Source organism: Patella vulgata, chromosome 6 (assembly GCF_932274485.2).
Source record: "Patella vulgata chromosome 6, xgPatVulg1.2, whole genome shotgun sequence".
Taxonomy (NCBI): domain Eukaryota; kingdom Metazoa; phylum Mollusca; class Gastropoda; family Patellidae; genus Patella; species Patella vulgata.
This window is the reverse complement of record NC_065884.2, coordinates 47,016,498-47,038,217: the sequence shown is the minus strand read 5'-3', so window position 1 is coordinate 47,038,217 and position 21,720 is coordinate 47,016,498. Positions and strand designations below refer to the sequence as shown.

Genomic DNA, 21,720 nt, shown 5'->3' with positions numbered 1-21,720 from the left:
CTCCAATATCACCACATACTACCCATTACTACAACATAATGGTGCCTAATGAGCATATTACTTGATTTTTTTTTTTCAAAAATAGTGAGATATATGTACTTCGAATGTGATTACCGATGGCTGTTCTATTTGCCTCCATATCACCCAACTCAAGCAAATAATAACCCAATACTACCTAATACTTATCAAATACTACTAAATACAAACCTAATATCGTCAATTAGCAGCACATAAGTATAATAATCGCAACGAATATTCGACAATTTACAGAAAATTAAAATATTTACGCAGTTATCTCCCTTTACAATCGACAAATAGATATTAGATGGCTAATTAGATTAATCATCTTGTTGGGCTATGCAGTTTGTTTCCAAGACAAAAAAGAGTTTTAAAAGAAGTTAACAAAGATTTAAAAATGCATTAAAATAAAATCAGTTTATAAAATAAACAGTCAAACATCAAAATTTTAATAATATTTTAGAGGTTGATTTAAAAATGTTCATTTAACGGTCTCGTGGCCTAATCAAAAGTCTTCTTCTACTATAATTATTTCTTCATCCTGGTGATTTTAGTATTATAACACCCTGTCTAAAAGTGCACGCGTTCCTGTAAAAAATCATTTGGGTATAATATGTCAGGAAAGCACACGAATTTATCTTTATATCTGTCTTTTAATGACTTATTAACGCATATTCTTTGTCTTTTAAATGATGCCGGTTCCAAACCAGTCGCCCTTGAAAACCCCCCTCTTTTCAAAATTTCACCGATTCTTCGAATATCGTCACTATTGAACAAATTCTAAGTATCCTACGGTATATATCCACAGGTGACGATGTCGCGGCGATGTCATTACCATCTAAATGAATAGACACGGTCACCAGTTTCCTCCCACATATATGTTTATATTTATTTTTTCATGTCAACAATTAAGTTGCTGCATATATACTTGGACGATGTTTTTTTTTAAATTAACGAAATTGCATATGTTTATTACAATGCACATGTTTATTACAAATGTGTAATACTCTACTCGTATATATATTCCACCTGACTTAACAATTAATCAACGGGGTTAAGATTGTTGATATACGGATACGCGATGCGGACCAGGAATTTACACTTGCCAAAAGTCTCTAATATCCAAGTCTACTTTGATGTATGCTCTCACTAATATTGTTGTAATGTCGTGTGTCTGGTTATGAAAATAGCGAAAAATTACATGGCCACTATCAGCCACCACAATATTGGAGAAAATCTGCGTTAGAAAATCGTGAGTAGAAAATCTGAAGTGGAAAGTCGAAAGTCAAAAGTTGACAGCAGAAAGTAGAAAGCGGAAAGTCAAAAGTTGATAGTAGAAAGTAGAAATTATGTCCATGAAAGTAGAATTATGACGATTAAAAGTTGAAAAGCTTGATGTTTCTACTGACTAAGTACATAAATTTATAGGTTTTCACCCTTTTAGATAAAAAAAATCCCCATTTACTTCAGATTTTCTACTTTTTACTGTTGACTTTCTGCTTTTTACTCTAGATTGCATTTTGAACCCGATACCCCGCCATAAAGAACGAGTCGAGTAAGAAAACGGTCCTCCATGTGATTAATATTACCGCCGCCAAAATGATCTAAATGGTGAACAACGAGTATAATTGTAAGCATATCTGTCAAAAAATTTTATATCATTCTATACGACGAGTATAATTGTAATCATATTTTACAGATAAAATTGAAATTGATATCATTCTGTGACAATAGGCCTATTGTACACGCAAAACATAAATGTATAGAAAATACTGAGCGCTATGGAAAACGCATCACTTTTTTTCCCAAATATTTTATTACTAGGTGGTTTTGTATGTATAATATTATGCAATACTATGAACTATTGTTTCACACAATGCTCCCAAACGCAAAAAATATCGGCCCGTGTGCAAAAACAAAATTGCACGAGATGCACATGAAAAACCCAATATTCACGTGCAGCATTGTGTGTGAGCCCTTTAAAAGCATGTTTCAACTTAATGTGCAGTACATGAACTGTGAAACGTCAATCTGTCGTAATTTGTTGTTGGACGCGTAAAGGAATCGAGCTAGAGATGCCGAGACTTACTGAAAATCAACGGAATGAAGCCATGGGGATGTCCAGGGCTGGCATGTCTACACGTGCTATTGCCAGACACTTCAATTGTCATCAGTCCACTATTGTAAAGTTGGTGGAACGTGTTCGAGTTTCTGGATCAACACGTGATCGTCAACGTCCTGGTCCACAACGCGTTACAACCCAGGCTCAAGACAGCTACATCCGGGTCACTCATCTGCGTGACAGATTCCGCCCAGCGACTCGAACAGGTGCAGCTGCAGTCGTCGGAAGACAAGGACCAGTAAGTCGTCGTCTAAGAGAAGTAGGACTCCGTGCACGACGACTTTATGTTGGAGCTATCCTCAGGGATCATCACCGTCAGCGGTGTTTGATATGGGCTCAAGGACACCAGACATGGAGAACAGTAGACTGGCAAAGTGATGAGAGTCGCTTTCATCTTTATCACGCTGATGGCCGTCAACGTGTGTGGAGACGTCTTGCAGACTGCTGCGTCTTCGAAACGAATCGATGGGGTGGGAAGTGTAATGGTGTGGGGAGGCTTCACATTTCATCACCGGACCGCCCTACACATTTGCAGGGGTCGCGTTAATGCTGTAGCCTACCGTGATGATGTCTTGCAACCAATTGTTGTTCCGATGTTTTGAGTGCACCCACAACTTCAGCCCTTCCAACAGGATAATGCACGTCCGCATACCGCCCGTTTTAGTATGGGGTGGGAAGTGTAATGGTGTGGGGAGGCTTCACATTTCATCACTGGACCGCCCTACACATTTGCAGGGGTCGCGTTAATGCTGTAGCCTACCGTGATGATGTCTTGCAACCAATTGTTGTTCCGATGTTTTGAGTGCACCCACAACTTCAGCACTTCCAACAGGATAATGCACGTCCGCGTACCGCCCGTTTTAGTATGGACTACCTGGCTGCTAACAACATCAATGTCTTGGACTGGCCAGCCATGTCTCCGGACATGGCACCGATAGAACATGTCTGGGATGAGATTGGACGCCGTCTGTATCGGAGACCACAGATGCACACCATTGCTGCTTTAGAAGCTGCTCTTGTCCAAGAATGGAACAATTTGCCCCAGGCCTTCTTTCAAACATTGGTAAATTTCATGCGACGTCACTGCACATCGTGCGTAAGAGCCCGTGGAGGACACACGCGCTACTGACATCTGTGTCGTGTTTTTGGTTTTGACCCCTGACTCTGACTTTGTACCGTTGATTACAGATTAAACATCCATAAGTGTACAAATGTGTTGTTATTGATGTGTTCCCATTTGAGTATTCTTCACAATAAGAAGCAAAATAAATAAGATATGTTTACAGGATCATTTTGTTAAACGAAAAACTAAGGGATGCGTTTTCCATGGCGCTCAGTATATATTGTGCAAAGGCCTATTGTAAACGCAAAACATAAATTTATAGAAAATTGGCAATCCTTTTATGAGATTTAACGTGTAGATACTAGAAATATATTGTGCAATACGGTGTGCAAATAGACTAAAGTCACCAAAAATAAAACCTGATCTTAGTAATTAATCATCTCAAAACTGGACTAATGTATTATGTTAAGACGGATTTGTTAAGTTGTTGTATATTGTATATACCGGTAATTGTTTTATAATTGTTTTTTATGACTCATAAGAGACATAAATATTCACAGCAGTGTTTTTAGGGAGTGAGCGTTATTGTGTGTTTATGATATGATTCACTACTTTCATTTAATGCAGTTTAAAGACTGCTATAATAAAAGATAACATGTTTTAAAAAGTACTTTAAACTTAAAATTTAAAAATAGTTTATTGTGTTATTGATAAAAGCATTACACATATCATATAGTCTATTTCTATTAATACGTGTTCTATCAGTGATGATGCGTGATTCGAAAGTAGAAGATTATTTAGTGAATAGCCCGAAAGGCTGTATTATGCAGGTCATAAGTATTCATATAAATCCCGAGGGGCATTCCCACTGCAGTGAACACATTCACTCTATTCCCCTCCCCCCCCCCCCCCAAAAAAAAAAAAAAAAAAATTGCCATTAAAAATAGTACGTATAGTGGCTAGTACTTGAATTGGGAGAGAACCGTTTGTGTAATGTTAACCTTTTTTATAATAACATGGATGGTCAAAAACGTCTCATATTGAATTCAGGAATAAACCGGCATCTTTGTAAGCCAATTATTACAAAAATGACCGGTATTACAAAACAAAATGTAAACATAACATACAATAGCCGAAAAAAAACCCAGCCACACACAAAATAATTGGATGAGAGTTTTCCAGAAAGATCACATCTCACCTTTCACTTAATTTCTGTATCACACTTGAGGCGTGCGTGCAATAATCAAAATAGAAGCAGAACCTGTTAATCTAATTCAGTTTTAAATTTCGTATTAAGCATTAACGCAGTAGAAGTATTCTTTTTCTTTTAGTTGCTGATTTGATATCATCACCGTGGCAACGAATGAATAATTAAAACAAAGCGAGGAATGTAATTAATAGGCAAACGATAAAAACGAAAGAAAAAAAATCCTTCATTAATCTGCAAAGATCAAAACCTGCTTTGAAAGCTATCTTTTGATTAAATTGAACGTTATATTACCTAGAGTATAATTGAATCTCAAGAACTCATATTCATTTGAAACTGATTTTTTAAAAGACTGAACTTGGGTCTAATTTAGATTTTACTTCTCTTAAAAGGGTTAGGGTTCGGGTTCGGGTTAGTATTCACCTAAATACTAATTTGTATAAAGTGGCCATTTGGTATGAGTTCTGGCTTGTTCTGGAATTTTTTGCTTCTAGTGGTGATAATATTTGTACCGTGCGGTAAGAACTGCCAGCCCTCGATAAACTACTAGAAGGTTTTATTACTCAACAAATACCTTCTCGAAGTATGTAATAAAATCTAATCGGGTGGGTTTGTAATATAAATAGTTATTTTATAAGGCTGCGTAAACCAGAGAACGTTAGCTTAGTAAACAGAAGTTATGAAATTATCAACCCTGATTGAATGTATGAGTTTGAATGATAATATTGTTATGCTTTTAATTTTATGATCTTGTCTTGAGTGTATTATGGGCATATGGCTTAAACTATTATTATTATTTATTATTATTATACATGTATAGTACTATCCATTACGGAAGACTAACAGTGTAATAGTGTCAATCAATCGAAAAAAGAAAATATTCTGATTATCTTGTAATTACATGTATAACTATGCAGTAATTACGATCTTTTTCTCATTTGATTGATCCTCTGGTCTTCCCTAATCGATCCTAAAAGGTCGTCAAATTTATAAGTTCGTAAATAGAACGAACCAAATTAGTGTAATATTATTTATAGTGGGGCCGAGCTAAACGGGTCAAAGCGGTGTAACGGTGATATAGTCGCACGGTTTTGTAAATCGGATAAAAATTGTGACATCTAGACGGACCACAAACTACCCCCCCCCCCCCACACACACACACACACAAACCCGCTAAATACGTTAAAAATTCTAAAAGTTATTGGGGTTTTTTTTCAATTCGCTATTTATCCACAGAGTGCTGTCGTTTATTTTCGGCGATTTCATATCTCCCTTACACCCATTTGAAATTTCATCAAAATCGGATAAAATTGTGACCTGTAGACAAAAATATACGTCCACATAAAAATGTGTTGGGACTTGGGTTGCTATATCTTTTTTAAAAGACTATACGAATGTACCAATTCCAATGCCTCACTATTATGAGAAAAAAGAGCTTACAATCGAGCCTATATGATGCTGCCTCCAGAATCCAGAATGGCTGGAAAGTAGTGAATAGGAAGTGTTTGTCTATATAATGTGAGTATTATATTAATATTATGTCCGCGATCCTGTTGCTGGTTCCATATTCATAGACAAGACTTATATCACATAGACAAATTGAAGTAATTGATAAGTTGATATAAAAAAAAATCAGTTATAATTTGATAAACATTACATTCTGGGTGAAAAATAGGACATCACGTCTGACAATCCTGGTGGAAAATTACCGTTACATCGTTAGACTTAATTAACCAACCATCATAATTAATTACGACATTTGGCCAATCGAATAATTGACAGCTATCTCAGGGCCATTGTCCATGTTAAAAGATTGTTCTAGATTCTATAGAGATTAGACACGCATTGGATTCTTTAGAGATCAGACATCAGGTAGATGCTTTAGACGACTATTTGATGATGTAATGGTTTTCCAAAGTCTAGTCACACCAGTTAGACTTGTACAAGAGTGTGGTGTAGAGAATGGCTTTATGTATACCGTTGTTTAAACCTTTGCAATCAATATCTACAATGCTTGACATAAAATGGCGAAACGAACTGTTGTATTGTTGTTCCTAGTAGGTAAATGCCTTGGCTGCAGAGAAAAGTAAATACACAACGCGAGTACTAGCCAAGAGAAAAGAATTTCAAAATATGACCAGAGAAAAATTTCATCACTCTCCATCAGTCAGAATCAAAGTTATCTTGTATTGTCCCAAATCATCGACTAATGAAATGGCTTAGCTATGCTTAGCTTTAGTGGAAAATGTTGATCACTGAACCCAGTTAAGACATTCAAGTATCTAATGAACATCTACACCCAGTTTTATCATTCTACCGCAAATTAAAAGCAGAGGTGTAATGTTCCAAAGTCTTGACCAAACTAATTTCTTATCGCTACTTAGCCTAAGCAGAAAAATCTCAGCATCGAACATAGTCTAGGTATTGTTATAATAAATCTATTCTCTGAGTTTCATCACTCTCATCCGATTAGAACAAAAGTATCTACCAATCAAATTGTTTATCTATGCGCTTAGCCTTAGTGGAAAATGCGCATGATCGAACACTGCCAAGGCATTCACCTAATAATCACCTACATTATGTTTGAACATTCTACCCCAATTTATTAGAAGGAGAGTTATTGTATTCTAAAGTCTTGACCAATCAGATTGAAGTATCTACTTGGCGTAAGCAGAAAATGCTCATCATCGGACTTAGTTAAGGTATTGATGTAATGAAACTATACACCAAGTTTCATCACTCTTGCTCAATTAAACTAATCAAGCTCCAAAGTCTCGAGCAATGAAATTGCTTATCGGTCTGCTTACCCTAAGCCTAAAATGCTTATTATCGAACTTAGTCAAGATATTGATATAATGAAGTTATACACCAAGTTTCATCACTCTCATTTAATTAGAACCAAAGTTATCGTGTCCCAAAGCATCAACCAATCAATCATATTGCTTATCTCTGCTTAGCTTAACTCATCTTCGAACTGCGTTAAGACATTCACCTAATAAACACCTACACCAAGTTTAAACATTCTAGCTCCATTAGAAGGAGAGTTAGTGTCCCAAAACGTGTGACTGGGATCACGTGGCTAAGTGGGTGAGACGCTTGCTCGCTAGCCTGGAGGTCGGGTGTTCGATCCACGCATTGACCGAGAAAGTTCATTCCGATTTTCCGGCGTGGTTTCTAGTGTTCGGCACGAATATTCGAATATTCGCTCGTCGAATATAATATTCGAAAAGCAATTACCATATTCGAATATCTATTATTTATTCTATTTGCTCTAAAAACTGCGAAATTGATCAAGTTTGTAGCCAAGCATTATCAGCCCCTCTCTCTTATTGACAATGACCATTTTCGGGAATTGGTAGAAGCCCTGAATCCATCACACAATTTACGGTCAAGTAAAACACTCAAAAAAAGAATGGAAGAAATAAGAATGGAAGAAATCTATGATGCCGTTCGTTCCGACGAACGTCAAATCAGGAATGACCCAAGTCATAAGTTAGCCCTGTGACCACAGATGAACAAAATGAGTCTTGCATTAATTTAACCGCTCATTTTGTATCACCAGATTGGGAGATGGTGGCTAAGACTCTGGAAGTGAAATCATGTCCAGGTTCACATACCTCGGATAAACTAAAAGAGCATCTGACGGAGATGGCAGATGACTGGAGTATGGTTTAGGTCCGCGTCTACTTGATGCGATGTCATGGAAGGTCAAGGTCTTGTGTACACATTGGCAGTTTACGTAAAAGATCCACTGGCAATTGCTAAAATATAATCGTTTCACATGTCAACAGAAATTTCACGTATTTCATAATTAATTAGAAATTATAATAAATTGAATACAAACCACTTTAAATATATTTATATTAAAAATTGAAAATATTTGAATAGTATTCGAATACTATTCGAATACAAATTTCAAGACCCGTCGAATATTCGAATAGTATTCTTGTTCGTATATCCGAACACTAGTGGTTTCCCCTTGTCAGAGATGCAGGACGGAGGCCTGACAAGGACAGCTGTCTAGTCGTTCGGATGGGACGAAAAACCGAGGTCCCGTGTACACATTAGCGTGCACGTAAAAGATCCCTTGGCAGTTGGAATTCGATATAAGAGTAGGCCGTAGCACCGCTGCCCGGGCAAAATTTCCCTCATAGCACACTGTATGGTGTATGCCCGTCTTCATTAGCCCAGGTTAGGGGCAGAACAGTAGGACGTTAAACCCCATTTCATTTCCTTTCATTTCATTTCAAAAATGTGACGGACAAACCAATTTTGATAGTTCCCTACTTTCTTCGAAAGGCGGGGGAGAATAAATATAAGGCAACCGCAAGCTGTTCAAACATAATACTATGAAAATACACTGCCACGTCACTTACCTACTATGTTTGATTTTATCATTTCATACCCATTCATTTTATTTTGTTTTTTTATCATTGAAAACACATCGGCAAATGGGTTACTTAATGCGCATGACGGGTTTTGACTGACAGTGGACTTGAACTGTATGCTAACTATATCTATAATGCAAGTATGTACATTGGCTATTTGGTCGGTATACGAGAATGTACACATATGATTAGTAGGTGATAAAGAATGTCTTTGTACAGCCTTGTGAATATTCTTCTAAAGGAAAATAGCTTTAAACTTTAGGCTGCCTTATACTCTAGTGTTATAGACGTGATTGATATTCATTTCCCTGCAGTAACATTGTGGTATGAAGTTTAATAAAAGAACCTGTTTTCGAAAGGTACGTTAGTTTATCCATGTATTTTCACATAAAATGTTACATACGATTTTGTAAGATTTCAAATACACACGTGTTATATATATTGAAATATATCAAATATAGCAATATATATAACATTAATTTCAATAAACCCCATAATTTCAAATGTGATTTAGACTATTGTTATAATACTTTCAAATTGATTTTACTTCCTTTTTTGACATAAATCGGGTTTAATGGTGTCACGGCTGATTTGGTAACCGGATCAGGTTGATTCTCCGTATCCTGCATTCCAGTTTATGGGATATTAGTGAATTATGATCAGTCGTACATCTGTGTGGTTCTCGGGGTTATTATCACGGGTTATTGTTTTACGTATTATTAGAGAAGTATTCAGGTAACATTCCAGTTTATGGGATACTAGTGAATTATCATCAGTCGTACATCTTTGTGGTTCCTGGGATTATTATCACGGGTTATTGTTTTACGTATTATTAGAGAAGTATTTGGGTAACATTTAATAATATTATATCTTATAGGCCAAGACTATGGTTACTTCGTAAAGGGTACCGAGTCAAATTAGGTATCGAATTAAACAGCGACACCAGAATAATTGAATGTAGAATCAACAATACATTTATGTAAATTACAAAAGGATACATGACAACATAGGTCTTGAGTCAATTTCTTAAATTTACAGGTATAGGAAAGAATGTGAGAGTATGTTGTAACGAATGTCACAATAAAATAACACAATCCCAACTTTATATATAGAATTATCTCACAGCTAATATGGGATATGGCGGTATGTCGAGTAGTCAATCAGCCATCACTATCCCATGCAACCGGGTAATGTTATGTTGATTGCAGGACCCCCGGGCCCCGAGACAAGCAACTGGACAAGACGGGGGGGGGGGGGGGTCTGGGTTCTCTCCTCCTCGGCTCTTAATGTTTGAAAGATACATGGTGTCACTTTAGTGTATATCTGGAGTAAATGGGGGTCGTTTTGATAAAAGACAGAAAGGGGATTTTTTAAATACAACATATTATGACATACCAAATAGTACTGCGTTTTAGTTTAACCAATCTGATTATCCAATTTCCATCGTTTTTTATAGTGTCTTTACTACACTAGGATGAAAAGTTGTTATATAACCCGCGTTCTGGTTAATGGGATGGATTAGTCAATGAAACGGTCTTGTTGTAGCGAGTGGGTATCCCACTAAAAACATCAACGCTGACGTCATGGGATCAAAAGCCGCTCGTATGGCCCCTGACGACCCACCGAAAGAATATAAAAAACGGAACGAAATATAGATCAGGGGTCTGATTCACGAAATTTTAACTAAGATAAAATCAAAATTTTAGTAATTTGATTGGATAATATTAGATTGATTATAGTGCTTAGCCAATCAAAATTGAGGTATCTACTAAAATTTGGATTTTAACTTTAGTTAAAATTCATGAATCGGGGCCCAGGGGGCTGTTTCACGAAATTTTAACTAAGATAAAATCCAAATTTTAGTAAATTGATTGGATAATATTAGATTGATTCTAGTGCTTATCCAATCAAAATTGAAGTATCTACTAAAATTGGATTTTATCTTTAGTTAAAATTTCTAGAAACAGGGTCCAGGAGTTTAACTAACGTAATAATACTCTGATGTGCACGATTTTGACAGGAAATTTTAAGCAAACAAATTGAAGAACAAACATGCCAAAATATCAAAAATATTTTTTTTTTTCATAACATAAAATATGTACCTAACACTGGCGTGCTCATCATCATTTTATTGTTCTATAGGCCCGGAGTAGGGACCGGATACCCTGACGGTGCCGAGAGCCTCAAACGGAACGTGGACGAGCCGGGCCTCATGGCGTGAAAGGCCTGATAGGTGGCTTATATTTTATAAATTCACCAATTTCCCCCCAAAACGTGGACTGACAGAATCCGCTTCTAATCTCACGCCACTTTATAGGTACCCACATTCAGAAAAGTCGCCCATTTTTCTTCTACTTTACGATTAAGTAATGGTGTATTTTTCTTTTTAAACATACAATATGCAAGAGCTAAATCTGCCTATTACAGGTCTTTCCTTAGGCCTGAAATGTTATCTAAATTATTAATTAGACATTAATTAACTTATCCAGACCATAATGAACTCTCGATGGCAACGCTAGCCTGCGATGTTTATTGGATTAGGTTCCAATTTACTGTTCGACTTCCATTCATAATTTAATCATGAAATGGATGATCGAGACTATGTTTTTTATCGCCCCAACTTTAGTAATGATGATCGGGGCTATCAGAGTGGATCAATTTGACTGAAATTTTCAGCAAATTCCCTTTACATTATCTAGTTTTTAACTACTGTATTAGAGTGAAAACTATTAGCTCTTTATCTAATCTCCAAAATTGTATCTTTAATTTATACCGACAATTTTTTAAAAACATATTACTCGGCATACCTCCGGGTCCCTCTAGGCCCCGGGCCTACGTATAGGTGTCCCAACTGCCCCCCCCCCCCCACGGGCCTGCTTGAATGGTTGCTGTCAAGGCTGATTCTGCCACGCTTAAATTCCACATAAGGCCAACTTCAAGTTGTGTCAAAGGTCACGAGATGTATAAAAAGGGCTAGCGCTAATCTCAACCCAAACCCTAACCCTGGACCTAGCCCTAATGCTTATCCTAACCCTAACGTACAATCTCGCCAACAATCACGTGCCGTCGTGCCCTAACCTTGTTTACATCCCAGCGACCTTGACGAAAATTTAGCTGACCTTAACAAATAGATTTAGCCCTGTCGAAAAGGAAGGGGCATCATCCCCTAAAGTAGAAACCATGTCGGCATGTATTTGTGTTATGGTTAGTCCGTTCAGTTGCAGGTACTTGATGCCCTATAGCCGGTTTTATCTATTTCTGGTGATTTCAATGGGTTGGTTCACAAGATGGCCTGGTACGAAGATAATAATAACACTATAGTTGCAGTTCTTGTGTCTATGATTCATTCAGTGATTATTGTACGTTTTAGTAGCAAAGGTTTGTTTCAACCCAAGCTATCCCCTGCAGGCTTAGAACTTTTCAGCTAGCCTTCGTATATGGTTTTCACGAAAACATAGTATTTATTCAAAAGTTTCGTGACCCAGAGGTTGGGAAACCAGGTTATATACAGAGGCGATGGCAAACAGTTGAGTGACCCTTAAAAACCGATAGTGTATTAGGGCGGAGGGCCTGTGATGTTGATATAAATGATGATCATCTTATAAATTAGTAAAACATTTAATGTGATATAGGATACCCCTGAATAACTCTTTTGATTGTGGAGTGGGGTGGGGTGTCTTGGTACAAAATTGTTGATCTAAACTCAAAAGAGACTTGAAAACATATTAAAGCATCTTAGTTCGAACTTCAAACAAAGCAAAACTAAAATGGTCTAAAGATACGCCATAACAATATCGACAAAATCATACAAAACACTAATGGCCTTCGATTAAAAATAAAACAATGTTAGATTTAACAAAAATAAAGGCCGCTGGTTATTTTTAGATAGTAATCTTAACATTGAAACAAAAATTAATAGCTCCAATATTGGCCTCGATGGTTGTGGATAGAAATCAGTTATCGTTCAGACGTCTTCAAACTAGGTCATTTCGGGACTAACACATGGTTCAGTTTTATTTCAGCAATTCGCTTTCGCGTAGGGAGGAAACCGGAGAAAATCCATGAGGTTGGACAGGCGACCCTAATTGTAAGGTACAACCGGGGGATCGAAACCGCACCAGTTCACTAAGTGACAGACCTTATGATACAGTGCGGACGTCCTAACCATTCGGTCATTCATGGCGGCATGAAATCAATCGAAACTAATCGACCCACCCCCTGCAAAAAGTTTACCCCCCCCCCTCCCCCATGAAAAAATTGTCGACCATAGATATACATTGACCGTCAGTGTTACAGCACCCCTGAGACCCCCCCCCCCCCCCCCGCTGCTCTGATGCGATTGGAATCGTGGTTTTGATCCAGGAGTACTCGTGATGATCCTATCAGGTTTTATTATATCTTAAGATCAGTCATAGAAAAGTTTTGGACGGTTCCTAAATTTTCTACAATCAACACGATTTAATCGCGGTAGTATTGGATCGTAACAAAGCGTGAAAGATCGTGGTGATCGGGATCAGCCTCGGGCAATACAAATACCACGCTCTGTTAAGATGCAATGTATATGATATAATGGTTTGTCGGGCGGTATATAATATACCCGTTAGAGTCCAATCGCAGCTCAAAACGTGACCACTCTCTATTCCGACCGTGAGAGACGCCACAACCACAATCGTATCCTGTTGCAAAAGCGCGCATCGGTTCCTGGTGATCGTATCGAAAGGTATCCGAACCTATTTGCACGTACCAGACGACCGTGGAGTCAATAGAGACAATTCTATCTGAACGGAAGACCAGATTGTGATAGATTCTGTCACCTGAAATTAACCAGTCGTGACCATATCCTATCCAAGCGCACCAAATCGTACCAGAACATATCATATCTACTCGCATCACCTCTTAATCAAACGTGAAATTTTAAACAAGTAAATAAGAATTCCACGATCAGCTAAAAATGATCAATCGTCGCGACAGTGGGAACCTAGCATAATTATTATCATTATTATTATTATTATTGTACATGTACATACATTTCTATAGTGCTCTTCCACAACAGTGTTCAGAAGCGCTTTACAATATGATACACACATAGATATGATAAAATACAAAAGAAATAGAAATAACGAAAGTTAAGATCTGTTAAATATGAAATAAATTTTATCTAAAATATAGAAATAGAAATAACAAAAGTTTAAATCTGTTAAATATAAAATAGATTTGATCTAAAATATATATAACAACAGACGGCATCAGGAGCTGGTTAAAAGCTTTCTTAAACAGAAAAGTTTTAAGTTGACTCTTAAAAACGGGTAAGGACACACTGCTGCGAATAATATAAGGAAGTTTATTCTATAGTTTAGGTGAAGCAACTGAAAAAGCTTAATCACCAAAAGACACAAGATTTGCTTTTTTTTCTCAACAAGTAGGTAGCAATCTTCAGAAGATCTTAATTGACGACTAGGTTTATATAAGTACCAGCAGGATACCCGGCTTCGCTCGGGGGTCATAACTCCGAAACCGGAAGTGGTAGACTAACGCCACCTGGCCTATGTTACTCCTCGGTCCGAGCTACCCCTATACCCCAAATTTCAGACTCGGGGCAGACCTAGTGTAGCCGCCAACCCCGAACAGACCGGCTTCGCACGGGGGTCAAAACTCCGAAACCGGAAGTAGTAGACTAAGGCCACCTGGCCTATGTTACTCCCCGGTCCGAGCTACCCCTATACCCCAAATTTCAGACTCGGGGCAGACCTAATGTAGCCGCCAACCCCGAACAGACAGACAGACAGACAAACAGACAAACGACAGTCACAAATATTAGTATAGATATAAGATCTGATAAATATGAAGGGATCAAATTATTTAAACACTTTTAGGTTAAAAGTAAAATCTTATATACTATTCTAAAAACAATTGGTAACCAATGCAACTTATAAAGTACAGGTGTAATATGATCTCGATAAGATGATCCTGAAATAAGGCAGCCTGTAGAATTCTGTAGTTTTTGTAACTTATCAAGATGTTTAGCTGGAGTGCCGTATAAAAGTGAGTCAGAATTGTCAATTCGAGAAGTAACAAGGGAGTTAATTAAGGTTTTCATTGCATCAATTGAAATATATTTTTTAATTTTACTGCTGCTACAGAGATTAAATTAACCAGTTTTACAAATACTGTTAATGCGCGATTCCATAGACATGTCAGATGTCAAGGTCCGAGGAGCAGAAGACATGCCATTCAAATCACTCTGTGGCGTTCCTTTGGTATATGATTCCAAAAGCGTTAGTGCGTTTCCTGAAATTCCAAATTCTGATTCCAATCTGTGAAGCCGTATATCATTATCCACAGTGTCAAATACAACAGACAGATCTAGAAGTACTAATAAAACACCATCACGATTGTCCAGACTGTTGTTTATGTCATTATGAACACGAACTAGAGCTGTTTCGGTTCTACTTGCTCCATAAGATTATTATCACAGACATGATTTATAATTTGACTAACGATATACCCGTTCCAATGTTTTTGAAAGGAAGCTCAAGTTAGATAATGGGCGATAGGTTTTCTCAATGTTGGGGTCTAGATTCGATTTTTTTTTATTAATGGAAATACAATAGGCGATTTAAATGCATCTGGAGTATTTCAGTAACGGCACTATTGATGATATTTGTCATGACAGACAACATGACTGGAAGGCACTTTTTCAAGAATGATGTTAGAATAGGATCCAGAACACACGATTTTGAAGCTGCTCGGATTATAATTATCGATAATTCTGATTCGGAAACACAAGAACAATTACAGAGTATTGGTGGTAGGGAAGGATACATGCCAAATGCGACTTTATGACTGCTTGCGTGTTAGCGTACAGCACTGTATATGTAACGCTGATCAATGTCAAAAACTATAGAGATTTATCGAAAACTAACACGAGTGTTTATTTATAACATTAATTATTATGGTTGAACGTTAAAGGGACACTTTGTGATAATATTTTTATACTGACCTACAGTAGGTATTTATGTGTACCAAATATTGTATGACTTGATACATAGATCATTAATAGATATATAGGATATCCCGAGGACACTAATAAATATATATAGGTTATAGTTAAAGCTACTCTTAGGTGTTAGATATTCGAAATAAAGATGTTTTAGGAAAAAAACTAGGTTAAGCGGAAAGTACTCGCAAAAACCTAGTTTTTTTCCTAAAACATCTTTATTTCGAATATCTAACACCTAAGAGTAGCTTTACCTATTCAACATCAACCTCGAATCGCCTAGTATAGTATATTTCTTCTTTCTAGAAGAATACAAGTTTAAATGAAACTTTAATATTTTTTTTTCAATTTCAGAAGTTTTTCTGGGTGTTTAAAAGTGTATTGTCATAGCTGGAAATACAAATAAAGGTAAAACATTTTCATAACACACTATTTTAACTTGCTTCCTGGATGACAGCTTAAATCAAAGCCAATTATGAGTTAAGACTTGATAGTACATCAACAGTACAATCTAATATAGCCGGATGAATGGAGTAGTGGTGACTGGCCTGTAGTCAGTGGCTCCAATATTAAAGGGTCCCAAAAACCAGTTCTAAAAAAATGTTATACCATAAATATATATGTCTTAATTGTCTTTTATTAAGTTGAATGTGATTGTGCCAACTACATCTATATCTACCACACTAACATACACAATTGTATCTGTGTGAGTGTGACGGACAATGACCAGAGCCTGCCCCCTTTACACTGTTGATGCAAGGGCCCTAACGACATTTTCAGCCAGGGGCCCTATGCAAGCTTAATCCGGTCCTACAATCTACTCCATACATGAACCGCTGACATCTAAAATTGAAGAATATCTTACAATCATTAAATTAAATGATAAAATCTTTGCTAATTAAACTCATTATCTATAACAGATAAAGAAAACTAGTATTTCAGTATAGCATTTCATTTGCAGGTCATGTCCGGGGTGTGAAAATTCATGTCATTGTGTAAGAACCCCATATCACCTCAATACATGATTAATAAACATGCCCTTGTCTTAGTTAGCCCACTTGGTGCAGAAAAGTAAGCTTTAAAGTCAGTTTTCATTTCATTTATTTAAAAACGCAAGTGTGAAACAATAATAATGTATCTATAAGAAATACACCCGAAAAGAAATTATGATTTTAAATTCGTCTGCTATCTGGTGTTTTAAAGATAACTGCTTCTACCAAAATATTAAGGCGTATTATGAAGTCCAAGCTTTTTACCATACTGGGCGGCGTTGACTATTGTCGCTAAATTTCGTGATGAAATATTTCTTAGGGTGATGAAACGCGATTAACTTTACAGGTCTTTATAAATTATAAATTTTATAATTTAAAACAAAATGTTATTATGATAATGTTATATTCGGGGTCGGTATAAAACTTGGCACATTATCCATAATGTTTCTATTGTTGACATAGATGTACAATGCCTTTGATGAAAATTACAATAGGTTTACAGGGATATAAACGGATCCTAGACGTTAAATAGAAACTAATAGTTAAGACGGACGATCTCTTTGACCATTAAAAAAATAGTTTTCAGTTTAAATAGCTTCAAGGATTAGGGCCTATTTGGACTGTTATATGTGACCTTTCTCTAACTACATTGGGTATACCGACACTGTCAATTAATTAAACATAATGCTATCCCGGTTACTCATAGGCATTATAATACTCTATAATATTATATAAATATACAATATTGTACATATAAACAGTGTACATATACATGATATAAGCTAAAATGATACAATACTATTCAAAAGATTATATTTAACGTGAATGTGAATAATAAAAAAAACATTAACAGAGATAATTAAGATGTTAGGATTATAGTGGGATAACAGAATCACGTTCAAATTTTAATGAAGAAACATTAATTTTTGTTTTTGTTCAGTCATCCAGAACCGTGAAGCCTACTCGTCGATATATTTTCTGTTGACCGTTTTATTGTTCGGGCAACGTGCAAGTGTACGCTGATTGATATACACAAACTCCAAGAATCATATTCCCAATATCACCATGGTTTTTCCCATTCATCGCCTTATTGATGGAAGATACATATTGGCCAACGTACATAGCAACGTAACCAACCCCTTGACCCGCACTGTATATAGGTTATCAGGTTCAAAATGCGATCTGAAGTAAAAAGTAAAAAAATAATCAAAAGTAAAAGAGGAAATTAGTATCTAAAAGGAATAGTTTTGTCTGAATTCTGCTTTCATCGACATAATTTTTATTTATCAGTTTATAATAAGTGATAATTTCATAATAATTTTTTTAAACTTTAAAGCGGCATTAGGTAAGATTTAGCTACGAGAACGTAACTAAAAACGTTGAGATATACTGATGTGCTTGTTTTTAACTACGATTGGATGCCTTTAATTATAATGCATGTACCATCTTAAAAATAAGTTAATTTTATACTATTAGTTCTTATTACACATACGCAGCCCAATCTACTGAAACAACATTCATTTATCAGCAAATATTGACAATAAAGTAAATCAAGCGTTGTTCTTATCAAAATTGATACGGACATTCATAATTACGGCGTATTACTCCTGCGCAACTCTGATCTAGTTAGTACTTTGATTGGCTATTGCACACGAGGCCCCGTGTTAAAGACGTAAATTTAAAATGTCGGAAAAAGCAACCTACTATCGCTTCGATTTAAAAAGAGGGGATTTGTACCCGTGTCAGGTAGGATTTTCTGCTTAATTGTAGTTGGGTGTGGCAGAAATGTTATAAATAACAATAATCACTAGTTGGTTTGATGAAAAATATTGTCAATTTTGCTTACTGAGGCCGGGTGTGATTCGCGTTTGGCTTTGCTACGTGGAACTATATAGGACCATCTCTTATCTCAAAACACGGAGGGTTGAGAGATGAGGTTTGTTATCTAGGTAAGATTAGATAAAGAACTAATAGTTCTCTCTATAGTAGCTAAGAAATAGATAATGGAAAGAGAATAGGTTGAACATTTTAGTCAAATTACTTCGCTCGGAGCCAAGCATCGCCGATACATAATCTAGCCTCGATTGTCATTACTACCGTTGTTAAAGCGATAATTTCTTATTTTCTAAGAAAGTCAAAACATAATTATTTGTATGTCTTTTGCTCAATAGGTTGTCAACTCACCATTATACGATCATAGGTATTATTCTCCTACTTAAAAAATCCTTTGACCCCGGAAATAATAACACGATTACCTCCATTGTTTTTCTATTCCCCCCATGGAATAGCTATCTTCAAACGTTTGAATTTGAAGTTGAAAATTATATTTTTGCCAATTTCTCAACTGGCAATAGTGAATTATAGGATTAATAGGATTATTCTTTAACAAGGCAGTACGGTTTATAGATATCATCTATTTTAAGTCTTTATTTTAATAAATTTTAAAAATATAACTTAAAATATGAAATTGCAACTTTAAGATAATAAACAAGGTCTCGGTTATCTAATTTTACGGTAACCGCACCAACCACAAAACGTATTTAAATCTACTGAATATCACAACCATCCGAGAGTTAATTATATGATGTCTAATCAATAATTTATATAACATTTTAGAAAAAAAGATCTGCAATAGGCAGATTTAGCTCTTGCATATTGCCCGTTTAAGCTGCTTGTTAATCTGATAATTTCCACAATGTTAACTATGACAATTGTATATTTATTGTCCTGTTAGGTTCTTTGAAAACTAAATCTGTAGAGTGGACTATGGCATATTTACGGCATACCTTTTACAACATAAGGTTGAGTAGCGTTACAACGTGCGCTTGTAACGAACAACGACGGAGAATACTATATCACCTTGACATCTGGATTATCTTATATTATCGATTGACTTTACAATAACAGTAAACGAAATAAAGATATGTTTCCATCTGCCCCTTAAAGCATAATAAACTATTTTAATATCGATATAGAAACAGAAATTAAATCACGAAACATTATGCCTAAATGTTAAAACAATTGAATACATGTAAAACCCAATGAAAAACATATATGCATATTAAAGATAAAGTTTGTCAGTGAGCTTAATAATTCGACCTCTTCCACTTTTATTAATACTAAGATCTGGAACAGGTTTTAAGAATGATCTATTACGTCTAAATTTGTTTTCTTTTTCATTGCTCACAAAACAAGATCCTGTCGTACTAGCCTTTCCTTCTTTGACACCAAGATTTAAGATTTACAATTTTGATCATCTGTGACAACTTTTTGATTTACATCTAGATTACTATTATTCCTGTCATATTGAATCTCTTGCTTATCTTATCTAGATTGTAAACAAACTAAATAGTCTTCATTTGTCGGAGTTCTTTGGAGTTTACCAAAAAAAGGAATTTGAGTTCTATAATTTCTATTATTCAAAAGAACACATGGGCAGGAAGTGTGTTGTCAATTGGGTTGGTTTTAAACATTAAGGATTTTGATTTGCAGATTCAGATTTCTTAAGAAGATTCTTAACAGTTTGCACCATTCTCTCTATAAAACCATTGCTAGGTGCATATAAAGGAGAACTAGTTATGTGCTCTATCCCCCATTCAAGACAAAAATTACTAAATTCAGAACTATTATATTAAGGTCCATTGTCAGACTTAATGGTTTGGGGAATGCCATATTCATCAAATATAGACTTACGATGATTAATTACAAATAATGAAGTAGTGCGATCTAATTTACGAACAATAGGAAATTTATTAAAATAATCCGCGACTAACAAAATAGTGAATTCTATCATACTCAAATAAATCGGTGCCTAGCTTTTGCCAGGGATAACTAGGAACAGTAAAGATTCTTAGGTTGTTGTTTACTAAACTGTAAATAAGTATAAACAATTATTACTTGTAATATCTTTTATATGATTTGAAATACCGGGCCAAAATAAACATTCTTTGGCCTTTAACAAACAGTTTTAGTATTTAAATGTCCTTGATGTATACATGTAATATCTAATATTTGATTACGATGCAAAGAAAAGTCGTCGTTTGGCTGAACGGAAATGGAGGTCTACTCATCTTGAGGTACATCGGCAATTATATAACGATGAAAGAGCCAGAGTATCTAAAACTATCAGAGAGGCCAAGTCACGTTACTGTCTTGAAAAACTGACTGAAGATGCCAACTCTCTTGATAAGTGTCATTCCTTCATGAAATCATTGCTTGGTACCAAATCCACAGCCACTCAGCCACATTCAGATGATCGCGAGAAATTGGCAAACTCTTTCTCTGACTTCTTTGCCTTAAAGATTGACAAAATTAGAAAGGAGTTTACTGATCATGGAGTCCTTAGTGATACAAATACGTGTATACCCGTGAACTTGACTGGTGTCGTGCCACTCAACGAGTTTGAGAGTTTTAGTCAGGATGACATTTTAAAGATCATCAAATCCGCCAACAAAACGACATGTCCACTTGATCCAATACCTTCCAAGCTACTCATTCAACTGCTAGACATTCTACTTCCTGTTATTACTCTATTAGTCAACTTAAGTTTAAGTACTGGATGTTTCCCATCGGTGTTCAAACAGGCGGTGGTGAGACCACTAATCAAAAAGGAGTCTCTTGATCCCAATATTCTCAAAAACTATAGACCTGTGTCTAACTTGTCATTCCTTTCCAAAATTGTGGAAAGAGCTGTAAATCTCCGTCTTCAATCCCATATCTCGAAATATGAGTTGTTGGATAAGTTTCAGTCTGCTTACAGACCCCACCATGGCACTGAGACCACTGTGTTGAGGGTCCTCAACGACCTACAGTGTGCAGTGGATACAGGGAACGTAGCATCTTTGACTCTTTTGGATTTATCTGCAGCGTTCGACACTGTGGACCATCAGATTCTATACAATAGACTTAAAAACCAGTTTTGGATTTCCGGTAC

The 21,720-nt window shown here is 36.1% G+C and overlaps 1 protein-coding gene across 4 annotated transcripts in view; it reads left to right on the top strand.

The window, feature by feature from the left end:
* Positions 1-21,720, top strand: part of LOC126823201 (alpha-1,6-mannosyl-glycoprotein 4-beta-N-acetylglucosaminyltransferase) — a 47,513-nt gene that overhangs the window by 9,928 nt on the left and 15,865 nt on the right. For 2 of the 4 annotated variants that reach the window (XM_050551852.2, XM_050551855.2), the window contains exon 2: positions 16,150-16,203. The gene's annotated coding sequence lies outside the window, so the exon portion shown is untranslated. Of the gene's footprint in view, positions 1-8,937; positions 9,158-9,675; positions 9,837-16,149; positions 16,204-21,720 lie in introns of those variants that run through there. The other 2 variants (XM_050551854.1, XM_050551853.1) reach the window with 2 other exon arrangements.